Below are 27828 nucleotides of genomic sequence, written 5' to 3' on the forward strand. Positions count from 1 at the left end.
TTTGCCGGAGGCCGACAGACTTCTTCCCCACACCTTAGGTTACCAAAATAAACTTGCAGTTTTGCTCCTACACTTGCCTACCTGCTGGTTCTTTTGTGCTCGCTTGGCTGGTCTTAGAAAAACAAATCATGGTCATCTTGTTAACAGTCCTACTGTACTGAGAGTGGGAGAAACAAACAGTCACAATTGCAGAAGACAAAAAACACTTTGGAACTGTCCACCAAGGCCTTTAGAAGAAATTCTGTCTAAAGACCTCTTATTTAGGTAACCACTGAAACAACTGAGAGAAGAAAAAATAACCAAACATATCATTGGGAAATTAGTTTCTGTTTAAGAAAGCTTAAGGCATTCTTGCGAAGATATCCCAAAACAGTGTGTCTGAATCTGCAGCGCCCATATCCCAGACCAAGCCTCACCTCAGAACCTGACTCCACCATTCTGGCCCTTCTACTTGCAATTTCCAAAACCAAAATGTTCAGGAATTTAATTCTTAAGTTTTCAAATTTTTATTTCAAACAAAAATTGTGAATAGATCTTCCTTAAAGAATAAATTGATTTGATCAAATAATTTAGAAATGTATGTTTATTGTAGGATTTATCTAAGTCCTTAGCTTATTAGAGTAGAATCTAGATGTGAAACCTGGCATGTATCTACACACACACGCTCACACAATCACATATATGAAACTTAATTCACTTGCTACATTAACAGCCTTGCTGGTACTCTCTCATCTTTCAAGAATGGTACAGTTGGCTGCCTTTATGTTTTCATTTAGCATCTCAAAATGGGCACTTCCTGTTTGAGAAGGGTTACGGCATGACTCAGCCATTTAGTTAATCTGACTAATTAGCATTCTGTTGCCCATTAACAGCACTAAAAACAACAACTCGAGTTCCAAATATTTCTGATTTCCAAACAGACCTTTTCAGTGTCAAGGACATTTGTTGCTTCCTGACCTTGGCAAATTTTGGCCTAGTTAATACCCCAGAAGAAGCCCTCTTACCACCCTGAACAGAGAAGGCATCATTTTAAATGACCCCCTAAATTGGCAGCCTCCTAAACCGTACCACCTTTTCAAAAATACACTTCCAAATTAAAATTCTGTGTCAGGAGGAAAACATTAACTGAATTGCAAGCGTTCTTATGAGCCTCATTTAACTCAGGTGCATGAAGTTGAGAAGGCAAATTTACATAAAGCTTGTTTTGAGTTTGAAACTCAAACTCAAAACCAGAAGGCATGGGTGGGGGGAGTGGGATCTATATATTTATAACTGTGAAAAGGCTGTAGCTAAAATTTAGATATAAAATTACAAAATTAAAATTCAGCATTTGCTCTAGGGCAGTGGGGAGGAAGAAGGAGAAAGCTAGCTAAATATTGAGACAGCATAACAGTATGTGGATTGCGTGCCATGCAAACTTATCAGGTTCCCTTGATTCAAAGAGGGAAACCTAAGAGGCAACTTCATTGAAAGATTCAAAATACTCATGAATCAAACCAATGTTTTTAGTATTCTTAATTTCTCATTTATTTTATGTACACTTTTGCTGTAAAAATGTGAGAAAAATGCACAAATATGTTTGTGCAATTTGTCCTGATTGTATGCTGATGATATAGAGAATAAAGACATGATTCTTAATATTAAAGAATCCACCCTCAAGGGGGAAGACCTTCAGGAGAACAGTAATGTAACTGAAATGGGCAGACATGACCAAAGCAAAGAGGAGACCCCCCCCATCCCCATCCATAGGCAAGGGAGTGGGTCAGGGAATGTGCTCTGGAAGAAATGACCCAGGAAGTGAACCTTTTTACTTCCTTTTCTAGCTAGGCAAGCACTTCCTTTCTAGGTCTGCAGGTTTCTTCTCATCTGGGTTATTTATTTAGTAGTTACTATAGGTAAATGTGTTAATTGTATTACACATATTTTCTCAATTATTCTTCCCCAAATCATATGAAATAGGTTTTACTATTATCACCTTTGTTATGGGATAAATGGTGTTCCCTGCAAAATTAATATGTTGAAGTCCTAATCCCCTGGACCTTACAACATGACTATATTTGGAGCTGGGACCTTTAAAGATGTAACTAAGTTAAAACGGGGTCATTAAGATGGGTTTTAATCCAACATGACTGGTGTCCTTACAAGACGCAGTGATCAGGATATAGAGAACACAGAGAGACAACCAAGTGAGGATGCAGCAAGACGGTGGCCATCAGCAAGCCAAGGATGGGGCCTCTGAAGAAACCAAACCTGACCTTGGACTTTTAGCCTCCAGAACTCTGAGAAAACTTCTACTGTTAAAGCTACCTAGTCTGTGAGATTTTGCTATGAGAGCTCTAGCAAACTAATACAGCCTTTTTGCAAATAAGGAAACAGAAACTTAGAATAGTTGCTCAAAGTTATACAAAAAGTATCAGAACCAGGATTTGAGACTGGGTATCTCTAATCCAGAGCTTCAGTTAACTCCCAAACACAACTGCATCCTATGAGCCCTTGCCTTTCTAGGTGTGCTCTGAACCCCACCAGGAATAATCCCCTTTGTAGGGCTTCCCACTCCCTTTATGAGCCCCTCTTCAGCATACCTAACTCTCATTAAGTAAGAACTTGCACCAGCGGTGTATTCATTATCATAGCAAATTCTCTCTGGGACTTAGGATCAGAGACAGACTGGGACCTGAAGGAAATCACAATCCCATGGGAGATGAAAAGTAGCAGTTAAATAGCATCCCAAGGAATCAAGTGAATGCTGAACGACTAGTGCAGGTGACAAAGAAAGAGCTATCTACCTCCCCATTGCCATACTCTCCCTTACTACTATAGCCGGTCCCCATCCCTAATCTGAAACTGCACTTGCCATGGTCTCCTAGTTTCCAAATCCAATGGACACTAATGGTCTGATGTGACACATTTGTAAGTTTGACAGCACTGGCCCTGCCTTTAAAAAAAAAAAAAAAAAAAAAACCTTTTCCCTTAATATTCTTGGCATGATTCTCTGGTTTTCATTTTTTCTTCCTGATTACCCTTGTTCTGTATCCTTTTATGGTTCCTTCTCTTTATCCCATCTTTCTATATTGGTGAGTCTTGGATTCTTTTCTCAGTCTATCTCTTTTCTCTCTACATACTCAACCTTGATGATGACATCCATTCCCATATTGTCAACCCCACCCACCTATGACTCCTAGTCTATAGCTCTAGCCCAGACCTTGTTTTTTAGCTCTAAACCTACACATCCAGCTGCCACAATAAAGAACAAAATATCTTCTCCCGAAACTTATTTCTTCTCAATTCCACTTCTTGGTGAATTGCATCCAGTCACTCATGCCAGAAGCATAGGATGCACAGGTTTAGAAAGTTTAGGATAGGCAGGTATGGAAACCATGCAGGTCTTCATTTACACTAAGATTTCATTATTCCTTACTTAATTTCTTTGATCTTCAGTGTCCTCATCTATAAAAATGAAAATGATAATATCCACCTGAAGAAGCTTTTGTAAGGATGCAGTTCAGAAGTCCCCAAACCACTCTGATGTTCAATAGTTGGCCAGAACTCACAGAAGTCAGAAATGCTGTTATGCTCTCAATTTACAGTTTCTTACAGCCAAAGAATAAAGACTCAAATCAACAAAAGGAAGAGGTGCATAGGGCAGAGTCTAGTAGAGACCAGGCACAGAGCTTCCAGTTTTCTTCTTCCGGTGGATCACATGGACAGCAATAACTTCTCCTAGCAACAGTGTGGCACAACATGCATGGAGTATTGCCAACCAGGGAAGCTCATCTGAGCCTTAGTGTTCAGAGTTTTTAATAAGGGTCAGTCACATACATATGGCTGACCACCCAGGTGGCTAACTTTAGCCTCTCCAGATGTCAAGCCCAAAGCCCCCACTATAAATCACCTTGTTAGCATAGGTAACATGCTAACATGTTACCTGGCATGGCCCAAGGCTCCAGGTAAACATCAATATTCTTGTCAGGCCTCCAGGTTGGTAAGAACCTCTAGGTTCCCAGGCACTGCTCAAGGGTCAATACCTTTATTGCACAGAGGATTAATGAGTTCACCCATGTAATGTGTTTAGCACAGTGCCTGACCCATAAGTGCTCAACAAATGTTAATTGTTGCTAGTATTTTCACTTTGTGTTCTTCTTTACTTTCGGTGTTCGGTCAGCTACCAAGTCCTAACAACACCATCCTCTTTCTTTTCTATTTTCCTTTATGCCCTTCCTTTGTATAGTAGAGGAAATATCATAATGAAATAAGAAAAGATGTAAAATGAACAGGTGAATTTGAAAAAAAAATCCAAATAAAACTTCTCAAAAAAGTGACCTTTGAAATTAAAAACTCAGTGACTGTCATGAACATCAGATTAGCCACAGATAAAAGAGCAATAAAAATTCCAACTTTAATTTTATCCTAATTTGTCCACTTTTTTCATAAGAAAACATGCAAAAGATTCATTGTTCCATTATTTGAAATAGTAGGAAATTAGAATCAATAAGGAAGTGCATAAAAAATAATGTTGTATTTTCCATGGGATACTATGTGGCCATAAAAAGGAATGAGATCATGTCCTTTGCAGGGACATGGATGAAGCTGGAAGCCATCATCCTCAGCAAACTAACACAGGAACAGAAAACCAAACACCACATGTTCTCACTCATAAGTGGGAGATGATCAGTGAGAACACATGGACACAGGGAGGGGAACAACACATACCAGGGCCTGTTAGGGGTGTGGGGGCAAAGGGAGGGAACTTAGGGGTCAGGTCAATAGGTACAACAAACCACCATGGCACACGTATACCTGTGTAACAAATCTGCACATTCTGTACCTGTGTCTTGGAACCTCAAGTAAAATAAAAGAATGAAAAATAAAAATAAATTTTAAAATAATGTATTTTTACAATGGAATGAGATTCAGAAGTTAAAATAAATGAACTAGATTTAAATGTATAAATTTGTATAAATGCATAATAAATTATAGTAGTGAGAAAGCAAGGTAAAAATGGATAAAGTATTATGCCATTTATGTAAATTTCTAAACCTCAAACTATAACACTCAGTACTTTAAACACATTTACATATTTTGAAAATGTATAAACATAGATTAGGAGGATACACACCAGATGTAAAATATTTCTTATCCCAGGAGAGGAGGGGTAGTGAGTGGGGAAGTCAAGAAGAGATTATAAGATTTTTCTACTGCATTCTATTGTTACATTAAAAAAAAAAAATCAGCCTGGGCAACATAGCAAGACCCTATCTCTACAAAACTTAAAAATTTAGCAAGGTGTGGTGGTGCATACTTGTAGTCCTAGCTACTCAGGAGGCTAAGGCAGGAAGATCACTTGAGCCCACCCAGGAGTTCAAGGTTGCAGTTAGCTATGACTGCATCCCTGCACTCAGCCTGGGTGACAGAATAAGACCCTGTCTCTAAAAAACCTAAATAAATAAATTTTTTAAATGTAACTTGAGCAAATACAGCAAACATGCACCACGGATTACTTTCAGTTCTACAAATGTGTCATGCTCTCTCTTTCTCTTCCTTCCCCCGTATCATATCTTTGTATTAGCCAGGGTTCGACCACAAAGAAAACCCAGTAAGAGCTATATATAGTAAAGAATTATTACATAGAATTGTCATATGACCCAGCAATTTTATTCTTAGGTATTTACCCACAGGAATTGAAAGCAAGGACTTACACAAATACTTATATTTCAGTGTTCATTGTAGCATTATTCACAACAGCCAAAATGTTCAACCCAAGTGTCCAGCAACAGATGAGTGGATACATGAAATGTAGTATATACACACACTAGAATCTTATTCAGCCATAGATACATGCTACAACATTGGCAAACTTTGAAAACTTACGCTAAATGAAATAAGCCAGACACAAAAGAACAAATATGATTCTACTCATGTGGAATATCTAGAATAGTCAAATTCATAGAGACAGAGAATGTATTGGAGGTTACCATGACCTGAAAAGAAAGGAAAAGGGAGAATTATTGCTCAATGGCTACAGAGTTTCTGTTTTGAATGATGAAAAAATTTGGAAATACACAGTGGTGATGGTCTCACAACATTGTTGACATAATATAATGCCACTGAATTGTACACTTAAAAATCTCTAAAACAGTAAATTTTGCTATCTATATATTTACCAAAATTTAAAAAATAATAATAATGTAATATATCAATAACCATTGATTTGTAAACTTTAAATTGGTAAATTGTATTGTATGTGAGTTATATATCTAAAAAAGAGAGAGAGATTTGTTGCAAAGAATTGGCTTATGCGGTTGTGGAAGCTGTCCAGGCAAGTGGAAATCCATGGGACAGGCTGACAGAAGGGGCAGTTTGGAAGGCTGATGTGCAGACTGAAGCTTCACTCCATAGGAGGAATTTCTTCTTCCACAGGGAAGCTTTTCTGCTCCTTAGACCTTGCGATGAATTAGATCAGGCCCACCCAGATTGTCTGGGAGGATCTTCCTTACTTGAAGCAAACTGATTATAGACTTTAGTGACACTGCAAACTGTCTTCATAGCAACACCTTGATTCATGTTTGATTGAATAACTGGCAGGAGCCTTGCCACATTGACCCACAAAACTAACCATCGCACTCATGGTTTATGTAATGAGTACATCTTCTTGTCCTTGACACTTACATGGATTCAAATGGCCAGAAGTTCCATAGGGTCCAAAAGCACTATGGAATCATTTTGAAAAATATAAATTACTTAATGTATAATATGAAAATTATGAGTATCATAATAACCCAGTGGTTTTTAATATCTCCTGACAAAGGATGATGATTAATGTATTCTTTAAGTGTCTAGCAGAAATTCTACACTTATCCTTTAACAAAAATAAAGTCTGTGCCAGGCACTGAGCTTAGGTTGAGGATATTAAAATTAATAAGGCACAAAACCTGGCTGAAGGGAGTTCCCAGTCTACTCCTATTTACACAATAATAAAACATGAGCCTTTCGTAGTCACAGGATGATGGACTCCACTGATTACCTGGGTCTGCCCTGCCATCCACTCTGGCTCAGATGTCTGTGTAAACATCCTCTGCTGACTGGCTTCCAAACCTCAGGCAGAAGGCTATACAAGTTGGAAAATTCAACAGTAAAAAATTAAAACACCTCCCATTCTTTCCAAAACATTACAGCCATTTCTCTCTGCTATACTTCTTTTCATGAAGAAACTTCCAAAGGCAAAATTTCAAACTTTAAAAGAAGCAAAAGCAAGACATTGTTTGCAATTGAGATATAAGAAAACAACGGTCTCCATATCTTAGGGAGTCTCCCTGTTCTACGGTTTATCTGCTTCTCATCTTCTCCCCTACAATCTTGCTCCTGCTCTTCTTATCTACTCTTCTTCTGTATCTTTATTTTCCTTGGCCCCTTCATCATTTCCTTGATGATCATTTCATCCTGTGATAGCACTCAGGATCAAAGAGAATGCCATTCAGAGAAATGCAAACTAAAACCACAATGAGGTACCATCTCACACCAGTCAGAATGGCCGTTATTACAAACTCAAAAAATGACAGATGGCAGACGCTATGGAGAAAAGGAAATGCTTACACACTGCTAGTGGGAATATAAACTAGGTCAGCCACTGTGGAAAGCAGTTTGGAGATTTCTCAAAAAACTTAGAACTACCATTTGACCCAGCAATCGCATTACTGGGAATATATCCAAAAGAAAATGAATCGCTCTACCACAAAGACATATGCACTTGTATGTTCATCACAGCACCATCCACAATAGCATAGACATGGAATCCATCAATGGTGGTCTGGATAAAGAAAATGTGATACATATATAACATAGAATACTATGCAGCCATAGAAAAGAATGAAATCGTGTCCTATGCAGCAACATAGTTGCAGCTATCACGAGGTCAGGAGATCGAGACCATCCTGGTCAACACGGTGAAACCCCATCTCTACTAAAAATACAAAAATTAGCCAGGCGTGGTGGCGAGCGCCTGTAGTCCCAGCTACTCAGGAGGCTGAGGCAGGAGAATCACTGGAACCCAGGAGGCAGAGGTTGCAGTGAGCCAAGATCACGCCACTGCACTCCAGCCTTGGCGACAAAGTGAGACTCCATCTCAAAAAAATAAAAATAAAAAAAGTAAGCCATTATCCTAAGCAAATTAATGTAGGAACAGAAGTCAAATACTGCACTTCTCACTTTTAAATAGGAGCTAAACTTTAGGTGCATATGGAATAAAGATGGGAACAACAGACACTGAAGACTACAAGAGCAAGGAGAGAGGGAGGGGGGCAAACGTTGCAAAACTACCAGTTGGGTATTATGCTCATTGCCTGGGGGATAGGATCATTCATACTGCAAACCTCAACATCAGGCAATAAGCCCATGTAACAACCTGTACATGTATCCCCTAAATCTAGAATAAAAGTTGAAAAAAATGAAAATAAATATTTTTTTTAATGAACAGAATTCCACAATTCCCTTTCTAACCTGTTGGGTAGAAAGATGCAAAAAGAGAAAGCAAAGAAAAACTCTGTTCAAGGTGAAATGGTAAGTAACTGGAACTTCTAAAATTGTTTTCTTTAAGTTTGTCTAACAGTATAATTTTTTAAAAGATGCCCAATAATTATTTCATGTTGATGATAATAATGAACTACAAATGACCTTGTACTTTTAGGAAACTTTACTTCATGAAAAGACAACCACTGCTATAATGTTGCAGCATATTCCTTTCTTAAAGCTTAGGAGTTTCGCCTCCCCACATTTTCACTGCCTTTAATTCTTGAATGTTTTTGAAAAATAAAATCAATATTTTGCAAACTGAAACTACAATCTCCACCCTTATTGAACATCAGAAGCATGCAATCATGCATGTAAACTTAATTGTGAAAAATGAATTGGAATTCTATGAAAATTAATTTAATTATGCTCTCAATGTTTTCCTATTGATAGAATGTGCATATAACTCCTTTAGGACAATAACACGGGTTATGAAATCTAACTCATATGAGCAAAGGGGTTTTTGTTGTTGTCATTGTTATTGGAATTATTTAATTTCTCATTTCTCTCAGGAACCATTTCATTCAAGTGAGCAGTTTCATTGCCATTTTAAAGGAGAAACTGAGGCAAATATATGATTAAACCAGGAGATTCCTAAGCAACATTACAACATATATTCCTGTTTCATTTGCCTTCTATGCATCAAAATATCAGTGCAATGTTGTATGCTATTAGGCAATACAGAATCCCAGCACTGTATATTTTCTGACATTTTGGTTGAGCAAACACCCAAAGGACCTTCCCAGGTGGATGTAACTTGGCTCTGGGCAATTAGTGTCCAAAGCCACATTAATGTTGTCTTCCTGAATCTGCAACTTGACAGTCTGATAAACAATAGCACTGAGAGAGGTGTGAACTTCCACTATTTATCTCAATGGGCTGTTAACTTTGAAACCTAATTATGATCACTTAAATGCCAACACTCTTAATCATTTCACTGCTGATCACTGTACCAGAAACGTCCAGCCACAGTAATGTGCTTCTTCCTGGGGCTGCTGGACTCAATTGCCATGTCCTGATGTGTTTTTTTAGAATATCCTCTTGTTAGCAGTGTCAACCTCAGACTGGCTAAATGGGTATATTCAGTACTTGAGTTATTGGGTAAGCAAAGCACCTATGATTGTGCTTTAAACAAAGAAAAGGAATGAATATCTGTTGCTTCATTTTGTTTATTTCTTTTTAAATACTGGGCTTGATGACTTTTCATCATGGAGATCTCTTAAGTCCTTACAGAAATCAAAATCCTTCAGAATACCAGAGTCATCACTGGGAATTATGTAACATAGGAGCAGAGAGGATGATTTTCCAAAAGTCACTGGCATGAATTTACAGTATAATTGAACTTGAGAAATTTCCAATGTCATACACTTCAACCTCCTATCTAAAGCGGGAAATATTTTATACAGTCTGACCAAAACCATGCAGCCTCTCTCTTAATATTTTCTGATTTAGGTAACTTACTGCCCCATACAGAAATTCATCCCATTGTTTGCTTCTTGCTTCTTAGAAGGTTCTTTCTTGTATTCCATGTAATTCTCTATTTATCCTTTGGCCCGAATTATCTTATCACAGAGAAAATATTTAGTCAATATTTTTCTCAATCAGCGCTCCAAGCAGCCATTGTATACCTATCAATCAACATACTAAATTGAATCCTTTCATCATCTTCAAATATTTTTAGCAGTTCTTCCAGATCTTCCATCCTAAATAGCATGTCATTGATAACAGCCTCTTTTATTGAACATTTATGTGCCACGATCTTTGCATGTAACTCATTTAATTATCAACACTTCAAGAAATAGATAAATTACCATTTTACAGACTAAGAGATTAAGACTCAGCAGGATTAAGCAAAAAGTGTTGGTAAGTGAAAAGGTGGGGCTTGAACTACCAGCTGGCTCTCCTGTGTCCTCACCACGCTGCCTTCCAACCACAGTTTCTCCAATATACCTTCTCATTGCAATATGGCCCCCTCTTTTGAATCTCTTTCCTAGATTAACAGTATCATCTAATGAATACATATTATCATCCTTATTTTACAGTGAAAGAACTGAGGCTCTTCTAATTCCTGTATCACTGTTTCAGTACTTATTTCAGGATCACATTGCTTGATCTTTCCTATTTGCATATGATATTAAAACAAGCCAGAGTCCACCAGCATGGGATTCACATGCAGCCATGTTCCCCACAAGACTCAACATTGACGTGACTGATGATGGCATTCTTCCCCACTGAGCTCAGATACAGTCAAAATTTTTCTCAATCAGGGCTCCAAGCAGCCATTGTATACCTATCAATCAACAGAAAGCGTAAACCCTGTTAGGCTCTTCAACAATGGCCACTAATGGGTTTATAGAAATAACATACTAAATTGAATATGACAAAGTTCAAATGTGACAAATATGGGCACATTGGGATGAAGAACCTGACAAAGATATTATAATGAGAAAAATGTACAACAGCAGCCAGGTAAAAGGCCATCATTAAATAAAGAGCAACCATTTACCAAAAACACAAGTCCAAATGAGGTCTTGGTCTTAAAGGGTATACAGTTAGTTCATTGATGTACACACTCAGAAATTCAATAAACAAAGACTAAGAGCAAAATAAAACTGGTTCCTTCCCACTCCAGAAGGAATTTGCATTGTCACTTGTTTGCAGTGCAGAAGAGGCATGCATAATATAAATTTATTTTGTCCAGAAAAATCACTCAAAAGGTAGTAGGTGTTGCTTCACATATGGAGAAAGAAAAGATGATGGAAGGAAGAAAAATGAAATGAAGGGCACAAACTGTCTTTGAGTTCAGTATATGTTATAGCAGGATTTCACTTTGACTTAAGTAAAATAGGCATACAAGAAAAAACAAAAATCAGCAGAAAGTAGAAGGAAGGTCCCCTGGAAAACAAAAGTTCAGTCTTCCCTGAGGGAATATGGAAAAAAAAGACTGAATATTTTCTTTCTAATGAGCTTCCCACTCTGAGGCAAGAGGCACTGTACTGTCACACAGCAAAGGACCTGGACAGTTGTTCTCTAACTGTGTTCCTAAAAATGCAAATTCTCAGGCTTACCCCGGACCAAATGACTCAGACACTCTGGGAGAGTGGGGTGTGAGACTAAAACAGCAAGCCTCCAAGGATCCTCATGTTCTCTGAAGTCTGAGAACTATTGGTCTATGGGAAGCCTACAGTGAAGAAGCCAGGATTGGCCCAGCCATAGCCAATATGGTCTTTATTTGAAACCAGCCACCAACTAGTTCTCTGCACTTATTATAATTAATTTATTTGCAAAATTAAGAAGAAGGAAAATCCATATACTCATACTTAAAATCTGTGCTCCAATGCGCCACTGTCCAAACCCTGCCTGGGAGCTCACATATTTAGGCTATTTTTTCACACAGTGTCCTGAGTAAAAGGACTGAATTTTTTCACACAAACCCTGCACCTGAGCTGCTAAGCAGAAAATTTTGGAAGAGATTAGATATGTGCATGAAATTTTAAATAGTTTGAATAAAACCTTTGGGTTCAAGTGTACGTCTCTTGCATATAACTTAGGAAAACGTTCCTAAAATCTACTGAAAATTGTTGAAAACTCACAATCTTTTGCCTCATATTCTGAAAATGCACAGTATTCAGAATCATTTTATTAAAATAAAATTGTTATTCTTTGTACACTCTAATGTTCACTTTTTCTGAGCCAACTCTACAACTATAGTTCCTCCAGTAAACTTGTAAGATTTTCTCAAACAAGTGTTATTTATTAAAGAGCAGCCCTTTTCCTGAATTCCTGTTTCTCTTGGCCCTAGATAGGTTCTGTTGTTGATAGATGTGTGCCAAGCCCTAAAATAAAAATCCAGGTTGAGTGATTTTTCTCTATGTTTATTTTATCCATCCAAATGAGTCCACATCCCTTAAGGGCACCAAGCGAGTCAACTCAGCAAGGTCCTCGTCTATTTTGCAAACTTAGGTTGGAAGCTCTGTTTCAAGATACTCTTAACCAGAATTAAGTTTCTTGGCTACCTCCAGAAAGTTATATTCTCATTTGTACATTGTATTTGTTATTTAAGAGAGGTGGAGAAGAGCAGGGGCTGACACCAGGGATATACTAAATGACAGCAGTTCATCAGAGATATTTGGATCATCGGAAGGCAACTAGTTCTCTCAAAATATCACATTATTTTTTAGTTCTGGTGCTTTACTAGTAGTTGAAAGAATCATACGCTGTATATGGAGGCAGTCAAAAATGATGAAATGTCTGGGAGGAAGAGGCTGATTAAGATGGCCAAATAGAACCCTCCAGCAGTCATCCTCCCCACAGTAACACAAATTGAACAACTATCCACACACAAAAAAAGCACCTTCACAAGAACCAAAAATCAGGTAAACAATCACAGTACCTGATTTTAACATCTTATCAAGGAAGGAGGCACTGAAGAAGGTAGGTAGAAAAGACAGTCTTGAACTGCTGACACCACCCTTCCCCATCCCGCTAACAGCAACTCCATGACAGAGAGAGAGAATCTATGTGCTTAGGGGAGGGAAAGTACAGTTGTTTGTGAGATTTTGGACTGGAACTCAGTGCTGTCCTATAACAGCAGAAAGCAACACAGGGCAGAAATTGACTGGCACCTACAGAGGGAGCCTTTAGACTTGCCCTAACCAGTGGTCGGAATATGAGTTCTGGAAAGTCCCACCTCCAAGAGCTAAAGCCCTCTGGTGTCCTAAATAAACTTGAATGGCAATCTAGGCCACAAGGACTGGAATTCCTGGGCAAATCCTCATGCTGTGCTGGGTTCAGAGCCAGTGGACTTGCGGGGTTAGTGAGACACCAGCAGGGATGCCCAAAGTATGTCACCTTTCCCCCAACCCTAGGCAACATAGCTTGCAGCCTCAGAAGAGACTCCCTCATTCTGCTTGAGGAGAAGAGAGAGGATATTAAAGAGGGCTTGACCTTGCAGCTGGGTTATGGTTGCCAGCTCAGCCACAGTATAAGAAGGTAATAGGCAGAGTCCGGAGGCCCCAATTCCAGGCCCTAGCTCCAAGAAGAAATTTTTAAACACGCGCTGGTTCATAAGGGAACCTATTGCCTTGAAGGGAAGGACCTAGTCCTGGCAGAATTCATCAGCTGCTGGCTGAAGAGTCCTTGTTAAGTTTTTTCAGTTTAAAATAATGTGCTATAAGATCTTATTTGCAAACTTCATGGTAACCTCAATTAAACAAACATGCAACCAAGAAATAAAAAATAAAAAGCAGGAAATTAAAACATTCCACCAGAGAAAATCACCTTCACAAAAGAAAAGAAGATAGGAAGAGAAGACAACAAAACAACTAGGAAACAACAAAATGGCAGGAGTAAGCTCTTACTTATCAATAATAATATTGAATGTAAATGGACTAAACTCTCCAATGAAAAGACACAGAGTGGCTGAATGGATTTAAAAACAAACAAACAACAACAAAAAAAAAACAAGACCCGGTGATCTGTTGCCTACCAGAAACAGACTTCACCTATAAAGACACATACAGACTGAAAACTAAGGGATGAATAAAAGGTATTCCATGCAAATGGAAACCATAATAAAAGCAGGAGTAGCTCTTTTTTGTCTGATACTTATATCAGGCAAAATAAATTTCAAGACAAAAACTATACAAAGTGACAAAGAAGGTTACTATATAATGATAAAGGGGTCAATTCAGCAAGAGAATATAACAACTTTAAATATATATGCACTCAACACTGGAACACCTAGATATATAAAGCAAATAGTATTAGAGCTAAAGACAGAGATAGCTCCCAATACAAGAATAGCTAGACACTTCAACACCCCACTTTCAGCATTCGTCAGATTATCCAGATAGAAAATCAACAAGGAAACATCAGACTTCATTTGCACTATAGATCAAATGTACCTAAGAGATATTTTTGGAACATTCCATCCAATGGCTGCAGCATACACTTTCTTGTCCTCAGCACATGGATCATTCTCAAGGACAGACCATGTGTAAGGCCAAAAAGCAAGTCTTTAAAAATTCAAAACAATTGAAATTATATCAAGTATCTTCTTTGATCACATTAGAATAAAACTAGAAATCAACAACAAACACATGGAAACTATACAAACACATGGAAATTAATACATTACTGAATGGTCAGTGAGTGAGTCAATGAAAAAATTTAAAAAGAAATTTAAAAGTTTTTGAAACAAATTAAAATGGAAACACAACATCCCAAAACCTATGGAATATAGTAAAAGCAGTACTAAGAGGAAAGTTTGTAGCAATAAGCACGTACACTTAAAAAGTAGAAAAACTTCAAATAAACAACCTAATGATGCATCTTAAAGAACTTGAAAAGCAAGAGTAAACCAAACCCAAAATTAGTAGAAGAAAACAAGTAATAAAGATTGGAGCAGAAATAAATGAAATTGAAATGAAAAAAACAATACAAAAGGTCAGTGATATAAAATGTTCCCTTTTTGAAAAAAATAAACAAAATCAACAAAACTTTAGCCAGACTAAGAAAAAAGAGAAGACCCAAATAAACAAAATAAATATTTTATTAAGAAAAAATAGCCAAATAAATAAATATTCTACTAAGAAAAATGAGAAAAGACCCAAATAAATAAAACTAGTTATGAAAAAGGAGATATTACAAGTGATATTGTAGAAATTCAAAGGATCATTACAGGCTACAATAAACAACTTTATACCAATAAACTGAAAAACCTAGAAGCAATGGATAAATTCCTAAATATATACAAACTACCAAGACTGAACCATGAAGAAATCCAAAACTTGAACAGACCAATAACAAGTAACAAGATTAAACAATAACAAATAATAAGTAATGATATCAAAGCCCAGCAAAGAAAGTCCCAGGATCCAATGGCTTCAATGCTGAATTTTACCAGGCATTTAAAGAAGAACTAATACTGATCCCACCCAAGTTATCCTAAAAAATAAAGGAGGAGGTAACACTTCCAAACTCATTTTATGAGGCCAGTATTACCCTGATAACAAAATCAAAGACACATTAAAAAAAAAAATTACAGGCCAACATCCCTGATGAACACGAATGCAGAAAATCCTCAACAAAATACTAGCAAACTGAATTCAACATATATTAAAAAGATCATTCATCATGACATGATAAATCCCATCAAAGTGGGTTTTATCCCAGAGACACAAGCATGGTTCTACACAAAACAATCAATGTGATACATTATATCAACAGAATGAAGGACAAAAACCATATGATCATTTCAATTGATACTGAAAAAGTATTTGATAAAATTCAATATCCTTTCATGATAAAAACCCTAAAAATAAAACTGGGTATAGAAGAAACATACCTCAAAAAAACAAAAGCCCTATATGACAGACCCACAGCTAGTACCTTCCAGAATGGGGAAAAAGTGAAAGCCTTTCCTCTAAGATCTGGAACACAAGGATGCCACCCTTTCACTACTGCTATTTAACATAGTACTGGAAGTCCTAGCTAGAGCAATCAGACAAGAGAAAGAAATAGCTGGGCCTAGGTAAGGTTGAATCATTCCCATGATCTGGATTTTCTGATTCTCCCATGGAGATGTGTGTTTGGAGGCTGACATTTCCCCTCTCACACTTTGATAATTCAGTTTTTCATCTATCTTATGGCATTTGCAGCAGCAAGTACTTCTTTCAAATGGTCTGTGAATTCTTTCAGTTTTCCTGGTATGTTCCTGACATGGTTCTTGGAGCAAGAGATCACAATGTGAGTCTCCAGACACTGTTTCACCTGTCCAAGTGGGAGTTACACATTAGCCCTGTCTCCCATCTGCCATCTTCTCCTCTATTTGAGATTTTAATCTAATTGAAAGCTAACAAGTTAGCCTCCCGCGGTTTCATAGAAAAAGACACGATACTCAGATCAGAGACAAAGGATTTCATTACTCACAACAATAGTAGTATCCAGAAGATCAGCATTCATACCAGTTACTCTAGCCTCAATTCTCACAAAGTGATGCAATGAAGGCCAGGTAATGCCTGCACACATGCAGTGGCTTGCATTATAGGAGAAGAATCATGAGCTTGAGGTACCTGCATCTTTTATTTTTTTTTTGAGACAGAGTCTCGCTCTGTTGCCCAGGCTGGAGTGCAGTGTGGTCTCAGCTCACTGCAAGCTCCGCCTCCTGGGTTCACACCATTCTCCTGCCTCAGCCTCCCAAGTAGCTGGGACTACAGGCACCTGCCACCATGCCCGGCTAACTTTTTGTATTTTTAGTAGAGACGTGGTTTCACTGCGTTAGCCAGGATGGTCTCGATCTCCTGACCTCATGATCCACCCACCTCGGCCTCCCAAAGTGCTGGGATTACAGGCGTGAGCCACCATGCCCGGAACTTGCATCTTTTATAATGAAAGGTAATTATGCCTGCCTAACTAGAACCAAAGGCACTGGAGGAGACCATCTTCCTGGGTTCAAAACACAGCTCTCAGTATGCTTCTGAGAGAAATTCAGACTTGGATTTCAGCCAGATATCTCCTTTGGACAAGAGGCAGAAATGTGGGCTGGAAGAAAACACAGCTTGGTAGACTTGTAGGAGGTTGAAAAACCAAGTAAAGAACTTCAATTAATTAGAGGCACTAAGGTTTACTAGGAACAGCATGATTTAGACAGATGTAGAATCAAAATCTAAGTTCAGCACTTGCTAGCTGTGTAACTCTGTGTAAAGATTAAATGTGATAATGTATGCAAAGAGTTATTTGTAGTATCAGAAACATGGTAGATGTTCCATAAAAGCTGTTTTCCTTCCATTTTCCCCATTAATTAATCCATGCCAAGCCACAGGAAATTTTGTAGGGCTTGAAGAGCTTTGTCTCTGTCCTCCTCACATTTTCAATTATTTGGATAAAGGTGACAATGGTATAATTATAATATTTGCAAATGGCACAAAGTTGGGAGAAATGGGCGATATACTGAATAGCTGAATCTCTATTCCTAGAGCACTGAACAGCCTGGAAACTTGGCCTCATTCAAAATCACAAGATGACATTTAATAGGGATAAATATAAAGCACTCTACTTGGTTCCAGGTTCCAAAAGTTTAGCTCCATAAATTACGTGACAGAGAAACTCAGACTTGTAATATTTTTAAGTTAACAAGAGCTGAATGGGATTCAGTGTTTTCACAAAAAGTAGATTGTGAATGTCTTTCCATTCCAGGCTCTGGGGCTGACGGTCCAATCTGTTTTCCAAATTCCGACTTTCCTTAAATCCGAGTTTGTGGGCAGAGGAACTGTATCCAATACTACGGGATTGCTGCCTGTTTTATCACACTTTCCTGAATGGCATTTGGCATGCAGTCCCCTTGCATTCAGCTGGGGGAACTTGAAACAGAAGGCCTTTCAAAGGGACTCCACAGGCATCTACCAGAGTCACCCTGGAGAGATGCAAGCACCTTCCTTCCCCTCCAAGGCTGAATGCTTTCACCACCTCTCCTGCTGGGGCTGCTCTAAAGCCAGCCTTATATTCTCAAATTATTAAACAATTTCATTAAAGAAATTAAATTACATTTAAATTATTGACATTTAAAAGGACTTCATGTTAATAATACCAGATAGGAGAAAGAGAAAAGGACATACTTAAAAACCAATTATCTTGACTAAATTCAATCTTGCAATTTGCCTGCAATTCATAAAATGATTCCAGCTGTGTTTCTTTTGGTTTTTGCTGCTAGGAGTACTTTAGTGAATAGTCCCCAAACTTATACTGTGTCTTTCTTGATTCCCCTTAGGAATCTTTCTAGTGAAATCACCAGTTTTTCCTCCCTGATACCTCAATATGATCACATGATAAATTCAAAAGACTATGGTACTATTATTAGAAATAAAGGGCAAGGGCCTGAATCTCTCCTCTGAGTTTAGGAAGTGCTGACTTCAGATTCCAGATCATCGAGGGGAGAGGAGCTGCTTTGCATCCCTTCTGCCACCATAAATTCTTTCTTCCTATGATGCTCTACCTTATCCCTTCATCTTGCCTGCTGAATTGCTGAGCTTGCTTGCTCTGAAATTGTAGTCCTGGCTATGCCCTGGAATCTAAGGACAATCTTATATTCACCCTGGGAACTGGGAGCATGCTGTGGCAATGCTGGAGTGCTTTGGCATCAGCATAGCTTAACTTCCAGTCCTTCCAGAACCTTGTGTCCAAGCAACTGGGCTTTGATCCCAACATGCCCTTGTTCCCAAGCTCCACTGCAGAATTGCCATTTCATTTCCCTATGCTTGAGTCCCTTTTCTACAGAGTGAGTGTCCCTCTCCTCAGCTGCACTGAGTCCTTTCATTTGATAGATAATCCCTCACCCTTTCCCCAAAGTTCTGCCCTTGAACTCCTGAGGGTGATGAGGAGTGCACAGAGAATGCTATAATCTGCTTCCTGACATAAACTGAGTTCTATTAACATCACCCAATGAATCCGTTCTTTGTTGTTTCTTAAGGCAACCAGTGGCTTCCCAGTCACCAAATTCAATAGACAATCCTTAGTTGTCATTTTAATCCATCTCTTTTTTAAGTATTTAACACTGCTGATCACTCCTCTGTCATGATCCCCTCCCCTGCCAAAGATAATTTAGTGTCTTTTCAGCCTTCAAACATATATTCCACTTTGCACTCATGGTAACACCATCCTTCTAGGCACCCACTAAAACTCTGAGTCTTCCAAGAACTCCTTCCACCCACTTGGTTCGTGTATACATCTTTCATAAATCCCGTTGATTCTCCCTCCTAAGAACCTTCCCCCTCTCACAATCATCTCTGCCACTGCTTTAGTTCAGTTCTGATGATCTCTGAGACATTTGTAAGAGCCTCCAACCAGCCTCTTCCCCCTCCACGCCATCCTCCATCCCATTGTCGAGGACAGCTTTCTTAATCAAAGATCATGCCAGGAAAAGATCCAAGTTTTGAGAAGGCTGAATATTATCCAATTGGAAGAGCCCTCTGTAAAGTAAATGATTTTTTATATCTTAACTTTTTCAAATTTTAGAAAGACATATGACCACAGGGATACATTGCTTGGGATCTTCCCAGGTTCTTGGAAGGGTCCATGCAAGTGACAGGCCCTAAAGCTTTATTGTGATTAGTTTCATGGTAACTGCATGTCTAGCAAATGCCAATCCCATGATGAAAACTTTCAGTGGCTCCCTGCCAGCCGGAGGATGGTATTCAAAGTCTTTCCTGAACACCCATCTGGTTATCATTACAGTCACATATCTTTTCACTTCCACTATACACGTTACACTCTAAACTCTTAGAATTAGTTACCATTCTCCAAGATGCTTTTTCATCGCTTCATCCTCTTTTACAAGCTGTTCCTGTATCTATAACACTTTTCCTTCGTCTCAACTTGGCCAAATTCTATGAACCTTTCAAGGAACATGCAACTTTTACCTCATTTACCTAATTTGTGAACACTTCCCAGTATGTTTTAGTGATTTACTTTCCTTGGATTCATACAATTTTGTGTTTAACTCAATTCTACACAACCCATTGTATTGTAATTGTTCAGATTTTGCTTCCATCACTGGGCTGTAAGGAAGACGCTATGTTTTATTCATCTTGTATTTATACCACCTAGTATAGTGGCCGTCCCAAAAAAGGCACTTAATTAATGCTTAATGAATAAGCAAATCAATGATTCTAAGCTTGAGGTCTCTTGCTTCAAAACTTGTGGACATCATGCCCTGTCTAGCTTACTTATGCTCCCTTTATGAACCACCCTGACAGAGCTCAACTTTCAGAAGTGTTATCTGCTGCCCCTACCTGCTGCCTGTCATCACACTCCTTGAATAACTTTATCCACGTGGCTGGATTCCTTGTTACCAACTACTGAGTCCACCTTTCTATTTCCCAAGCACATGCTTCAGCCCAAAGGAGATATCTTTTTATGTGTGTATCACAGACATTGTACTGGACACTAGTTTCTTCTTTATATCCATTCATTATCTTAAGCAAATAATGTTGCAACATAAGAGTGAGGGGGTATAACTTGAGCAGCGCATTACTATAACTACCACAAGTTATTGCAATGTAACTGTAATTGTAATAGGGACAAGTGTAATAGGAGAAAATAACTACATCCTGCCCGGAACATACATATCTTTCACTTTAGAAAAGTCTTCTAGTAAAAAAAAGATGTAGGAGAATCACCTCTGCTTTTTGTTCATTGGCTTTCCTATAAAGCATGCCATTTTAATGGCCTCTTCTTCCATGTTGGTCAGGGAAATTGAGCTATATGATATATTGGGATTGGGTCTCTCAAAACTTGCTCCTCAGAACCAGCCATATTTATGTGCAAACATTTCTACGAAACAATTATCCTTTGAAATTGCATAATGGTAATGAACATAGTAAAGAGCAGAGAACATCCATTCTAGAGCCATCAACCTGACCTGTCTGGGGCTCTCAGAGTGTTTGCTGTCTTCAGGCCTATGGAATCTCAGTACTACCTCTTATGATCTGTGTTAAGACATGTCCAACTTCTTGGACAAGTTATTTAACCTCTCTAAGCCTGTTTGCTCAGCAGAAAAATAAATAAAGTTAAATGAGATTTTGAACATAATGAATTTAATGCAAGAGTTTAATAAATGTTGTTATTACTCTTAACCCATCTGCTCTTGGCTAAACACACACACACACACACACACACACACGCACACATTACTATTTTACGGGTAACTTAAATGCCTGTTAAATAAATACCTTTTACTGACTACAGTTGGACAAACTTGCACAACTTAAATGTGGTGCTGTGGATTTTAGCTCCAAAATATATCTGAAGTCAACTATACTAATGTAGGAAAGGATCAAAATTTGAAATAAATAGAAGTTTGTATTATCAATATAAAACAGCTACTAGTTCCCTGAATCTAATTGTTAAACCACTGTATATATTTATGAACCTCTACTCAAAGTAAATTGACAGCATTGCATTTAGGCTATACAAGTATAACGTAATCATGTTACATAAATAGCAAGGTCCTGTAATTGACCAAGCGATGTTCAAGACAGAGTGACATCCCTGATTTTTACTGTCCTATCAAGTTCTTTGTTTATGTCTCTAAATTCAATTAAAGATGCAATTATGGATGTTTCAATATATTTCTTTGCTCTGCCCAGGGTTTTTAAAGCAACTATGATAAATTAGTATATTCCTGTTAATTGACACACACTTTGCATCCAACTGGTAAATTCTGGCTCTTTTGCTTTGAAAATTGAGGCAAAGCAAGCCCAGGCAAAACTGATCCTATACAGGTTTCATCACTACTTTTCCAGCCACTCCAACTGTGAGCAGTATTATGTTTCCCACAAGGGCTGCTGCTTAGAGAGGCTGGGATGACGTAGTTTCGCCAGAAGAGTCTCCAGGGTGGGCAAGTCAGCCGTGAAAAGAGTTTTGAGATAGGCCTAGAGTTCAAGATGAGAAGAAAATTTCACTGTTCGGAAATAAATATTCCCAAAGACACGAGTTAAAAACAAAATCCCATCTATGGGAGGCTAAAAAATATGTCAAAAAATTTGCCTGAACACTTTGGAGAGAAAAAACAACTAGCACCTTTTAAAAACACAACGAAACTCAAACACTATAAGACTCATTAGCTTGAAAATGAAAGCTTTTATCAGCAAAAGATACCCCATAGTTTAGATGGTCCTGCCTTTTGCCTAAAATGTATTTCATGATGTTAGCTGCGTTAAAATTTTCATAGAACACAGGAGAGCATAAACACATATAGCTGAGTTCAAATGCCGAATGTTTGAATTTGATCCTTCTGGGGTTTTTTTGTTTGTTTGTTTGTTTTTGCTTTTAATCCCTGAGTAATAATATTCAATCAGACTTTAATTGTCAAATGTTTATTAAGAGTTGCTTTTTCTATAAACTGATATGGAATGATTTTTCAGGTTACATTTTTAAATTCAAAAAGCAAAGTGAAGAAGAGTTATAAGTAGGCTACTTTTTATGTAGTGAAAAAGAAAAACATAAGGATATAAAATTGTTGGGTTTTGCCAAAAAGAAAGAGTCATAAACCAGAAACTAATAAATTTGATGACCTGTAATGGGGTGGGGGCAAGAGACATCAGGGAAAATAACCTCAGAAAAAAAAGAATCAATTCTAGTAACTTTTGAACATAATATTCTGACCATTGATTTTTGTGAGATATGATCTAAGGATTGTAAATGTTTCTGTGTGGCCTTATTTAAGTGCCCTATTATTAAACAACTAGTATTACTCGGGGGAAGGAGTGTCATTTTCTCTTTTATTTGGAAGCAAAGGGGCACAGATTGTTTCCTGTTAATGTAGCACTCTGGATATTTCAAACCTTCACCAAAATGCATCCTCTCTTCCTGCTTTGGTTATACATTTCTGAAAGTGACTTCCTCCCAGAGAACTTTCTGTCTTTAATATTCTGATGATTTACTGAAGAACTTATTCTTCCAGTTCAGTGACCTTTCCTTATCTCTTAGCATTTTCCTCTTCACTGTTCTATAATCTACTAAGTGCTGCTTGTGGCTTCCAACATCTGACAGCTTGCAAGAATAAAGGACATTTATGCACACATTCCCAGTTAAAAGAGCACTGCTTTTTTTTTTAATGCTAGGTATTGTCCTGATTAAAATTCCCTTTTCAGTATGAAAAAATGGAGATTGATTTTATAGAATGATCAATAGTGATGGTAACTATATTTGGCTTTTTCTACTCCTTCTGCAATCATTGCTCATCTCATAGCTTGTGGCCTTCTCTCAGGACCTAAATACTTTTTGCAAGGTCACTTAAATCATGCCCCTTCTACTACAACACGTGCAATGATAGGGGTTCACTGGCAAGCCTGTTTTTCTCTTGATGGACAATTATAATTAGTATAGGGAAACACGTTTTTTGAAGCAATGTGAAAACTGCTCTCCTAGGATATCCACCAGTCAGTCCTAATTCTTCCCTCCATAGGTAGTCAATCCTTATGATTTGCAAATTCTGTATTTGCAAATTCACCTACTCACTAACATTTATTTGTAACCCTACAATTAGGACTTGCAGCATGTGCAGAGTGGCAAAAAGACAGAGTCCCAAACATGCACAATCCCAGCTGAAGTCAAACAAGGCAACATTCTGCCTTCCTGTTTCTGCTCACATATACAAGCATCCTTTTCATGGTCTCTGTAGTGCCCCTTTTTTTTTTGTTTTTGCATTGTTGTGCTTTTTTTCAGTGATTTTGCTATTTAAAATGGCCCCAAGCATGCTGCTAACGTATTGTCTAGTATTCCTAAGCAGAAGAAAGCTGTGATGTTCTTTACAAAGAAAATATGTGTGTTTAAATAAGCTTTATTTAGGAATGGATTGTAGTGCTGTTGGCTATGAATTTAGCATTAGTGAACCAACAATATATAGTTTAAAACGTGTCTAACAAAAACATACATAAAACAAGGTTACATGTTGATTGGTTGACAAAGGTGTTGTGACCAGAGGCTCTCGGGAACCTAACCCTGAATTCCTCCTAAGAGGAATGGTTCATTATTTACCAAATCAGTGTTGACAGTGAGTTTATAAAACATAACTAGCTTGAATAATGGGAATTGACTGTACCTCTTCATGCTGGCACATAGTTCACTTGTTATTCAAGAAAACAAACAGCTTCATACGGGTTTCACTTCTTTAGAGATGGAATAGATGAGGACAATAGTAGAGATTAGTGAGGAGGAATGGGGAAAGCTGTGGATACAGATAACCTTTGAATTTTTCTAAGTTCTTGTTAGAAATACACTGGGTGTCTCTCAGTACATGTTGAGAGTCTGAGAATAATTACACTAAGAGTATTTCAATCATAATCATCATAACAACCACTTCACTCATGGTGTACTTCACATTTTATGAAGTGTTGTCATAGGCATTATTTCACTTGCTTTGTGCTTACAACCATACTGTGAGATAAGGCAGGGAGTTATCCTTGTTCCTAAACGAGGAACTGCAGGACTTACAGAGGAAGCAAATTGGTCGGGTGTTACAGCTTGTCAATAGCACAGCTGGAGTTCGTTGCTATTATACCACAGTTTTCCAAGCAAGCTGTGGCTCTCCTGCCTCTTTTTGCTCCTTCCCTTTATAAGTGCATCATAATTGACCCTCAATTTCATAATCCATCAAGCTAGATTATTACTAAGGACCAAGCCCTCAAAAGAAAAGATACGTGTCTTGGCTGTACATACAGCAACTTAGAAACATACCATTGTTAAAGAATCATTTATTAAGAGCAGGCTGTATGCCCAACTCTAGACAATGGGAACAGAAAAGTAGAAGAAGTTTTGTTTGTCTGGGAAGGCAAAATAGACATATGTAAAGCTGAGTAAATGAGGGCTGTGTAGTTAAACCATTACCACTTAAATCATTTCACGGTTGGGGCATGCTGGTAGTGCAATCTGGAGACGGTAGTGATTTGTTCGTTGGCAAAGGAAAATTTAGCTTTCAGTTTGGAATATATCTGCACATCCAACATGGAGTACAGCCATACCCCCATTTAGTGCTGAATATACATTCTAGAAAATGGAGAGGTTAAGGGAATCAGCAGAGACCTTATGGAGAAGCAGTTTCAACATCATTTGTATTGCCTATAATCATAGCCTACAACCACTACTCAACCAGGGGGTTATTGGCTGATATTTATATATCTCTGTATTCTACAGAGTTGTTCTAATGGTGTACCTAGATAGGCCTAGGTAGCCTAGGTACTACATAAGTAGACTCGAAGCTGCATTTACCTGACCAATGATTACCTGTATCCAGTCAAACTTGCAGCCGTTAACCTTTAAAGTAATGTCATTTATTTATCTTTTGGGGAACAAGCAAATTATTGGCTATGAATTAACAGACTATGATAAACAAATAAGCTATTAAAGGCCAAAAATGTTCCTTTGAAAAAACAAAACAAAGGGATGAGCTAGCGTTTGTCAAATTAAAGATGGCAACGTATGACAGCCTCTACTTTCTCACTGGTCCATCAGCTGCTCAGCCCCAAATGAGGTGGCTCTAAGGAGATAAGGCTCTGCTGGATACAATGATTTCAAAAGCTCAGAATCAGCCTACCTAGTGATGTGGTGCATGGAGTAGCCCTACACACACACACACACACACACACACACACACACACACACAACCCTGCAGAGAAGTACCTTGAAAACTCTGGGGAATGCACTGGGTACTTTAGAAAAGCATCCCTTAGGGTCGCTTACCTGGGGATAGCGAAAGAGTGAGGAAGGGGTAGAAACCCTAAAGTTACTGTAAATTTATCTTCAGGTCACATATGTAACAGTCCACATAGTCCACATTTTCCTTCCTGAAACTGGAAACAGAGTGGATGCACAGAAAGCTGGACAGCCAAATAAAGCCCCACTCTAGATACTCCCCACTGCTGACCTGGGGCTGCCAGACTCCAGAAGGCCATCCTAACACCCACGCCATTTATCTTCCTGGGCTGAAAATTCCCAGCCAATGGAGCAAGGACTCAGAGAGATGAAAAGGGAAAGACTTCAAAGACCAGAAAGATAATGTTTTTTAAGGAAATATTAAGGGCTAGTAAGGCTGGGAAAAGAGGTTTAGGAATCAGATACATTTGCCATGTTTTAATAATTGAGAAATACTAAAAATAACTATTCTATTCAGAATTAAATGCTAGTTTAAAGGATAGGTGAAAAGAAAAGCTCTACTCATCCACACTCCTGGTCTCACCTGGGCAGGCGGGGATGGAGAGAGCCAATCCTTTTGAACAGAAAATATTTGCTGCTGTGGCTGCTGTTATATCTATTATTATTATGATCAATCTACTTCCTTAACAATGGAAAAACGTATTGACTTATTCACCTGATCAAAACCGTTTTGAATGTCTAAAAGCCATCAGGAAATAATTGGGAAGGGAGGGGTGGGGATGACCCATTGCATTTCTATGCTTTCCTAACTGTCACCAACAGACTTTGGGTTTGTATTTTACATAAGAAGGAGACTGGGATTCTAGGTCTGCCCCTCCTCAGTGGGGGGGAAAAAGAAGAGGAGGGAGGTGAGTAGCAGGTCACTCATTTTTGCCTTTCTGACAGAAAGTGACATTTATCCTTACCACTCTGCCAGATTCCTGAAACTCTCGTGTCTTTACAAAATATTTTTCTATTTAGTTGAATCAGGCAGCACAACTACAATATGTCTTCTCTCTGTGACTGCCTTTCACAGCCTTTGCCTTCACGAGACTTAGATGAGGTTTGGGTGATTCATGGCGCTTAAACTTCTCCAGAGCACTTTTTCAATTGGAAAATTCTCCTAAACTGAATGCATCATCAGCAGGGTTGTCCATGCATAAAAGAACTACAAGCAAAACAATGAGCACCATTTTTTAAAACCTACGCTTAAGCCAAGAAAAACAGTTATATCACAAAATGTTAAAAGACCTTATTTTTCAGTTTCCAGGAATCTTTCATGGAGAACATGGCCTATCTTAGTCTTAGAGCCCCTTATTCTAGGCTTTCTAAATTACAAACAAAAGAAATAGTTTATATTCAGTTTAGCTTGTTTTCAAGTTATTAACATGATATATAGCAACATAAGTAATTCCACCTGCTATATTTATGTAGACGTGATTATCCTTCACCCTCATTAATTCTTTTCTGCATTCTCTGGGGAAATGCTTAGAAGTTTTTTGCATTTTAGGTGGTTTTCTCATTATTTTTATTTTTTATGCATTAAAGAAGCAGTCCTTTAAAATATTTTAATGTAGAAGATAGTCTTTTGGGAAAACATAAGTTATACTGATAATCCCCAAATCTTACCTGGAACTTCAAATTAAAAATAGTTGCCTGGATTTTTAATTCATAAATCAGCATTTTATAATGGCAAGGGTATCTTAGTAAGAGTTGAGAGACACAGGCTCTAGTTCTGCTCATTATTGACTCAGTTTCCCCAAAGGTAAAATGGGTATCATATCCCAGTGTCAGAGATATTTATTCATTCATTTAACAAGTAATTATGAAGCATAACTGTAAATCAGGGAAAGCAGTGGAGGGCACTGGTTAAGAAACTGACTGTGTAAGATTGAATCTCAGCTCCACCACTGACGAGCTATAAACATCATTTCTCTATCTATAAAATGACCCACATCCTAGGTTTATTGTGAGTATTAAACAAGTAAAACATATGCCTCTGTGCCTGGCACACATAGTAAACTCTCAACATGTGTTAGGCACTATCGATATTGTTTGAACTGCTTCTAAAGATTT

This window comes from Colobus angolensis, unplaced genomic scaffold (assembly GCF_000951035.1).
Source record: "Colobus angolensis palliatus isolate OR3802 unplaced genomic scaffold, Cang.pa_1.0 Scaffold220, whole genome shotgun sequence".
Classification (NCBI taxonomy): domain Eukaryota; kingdom Metazoa; phylum Chordata; class Mammalia; order Primates; family Cercopithecidae; genus Colobus; species Colobus angolensis.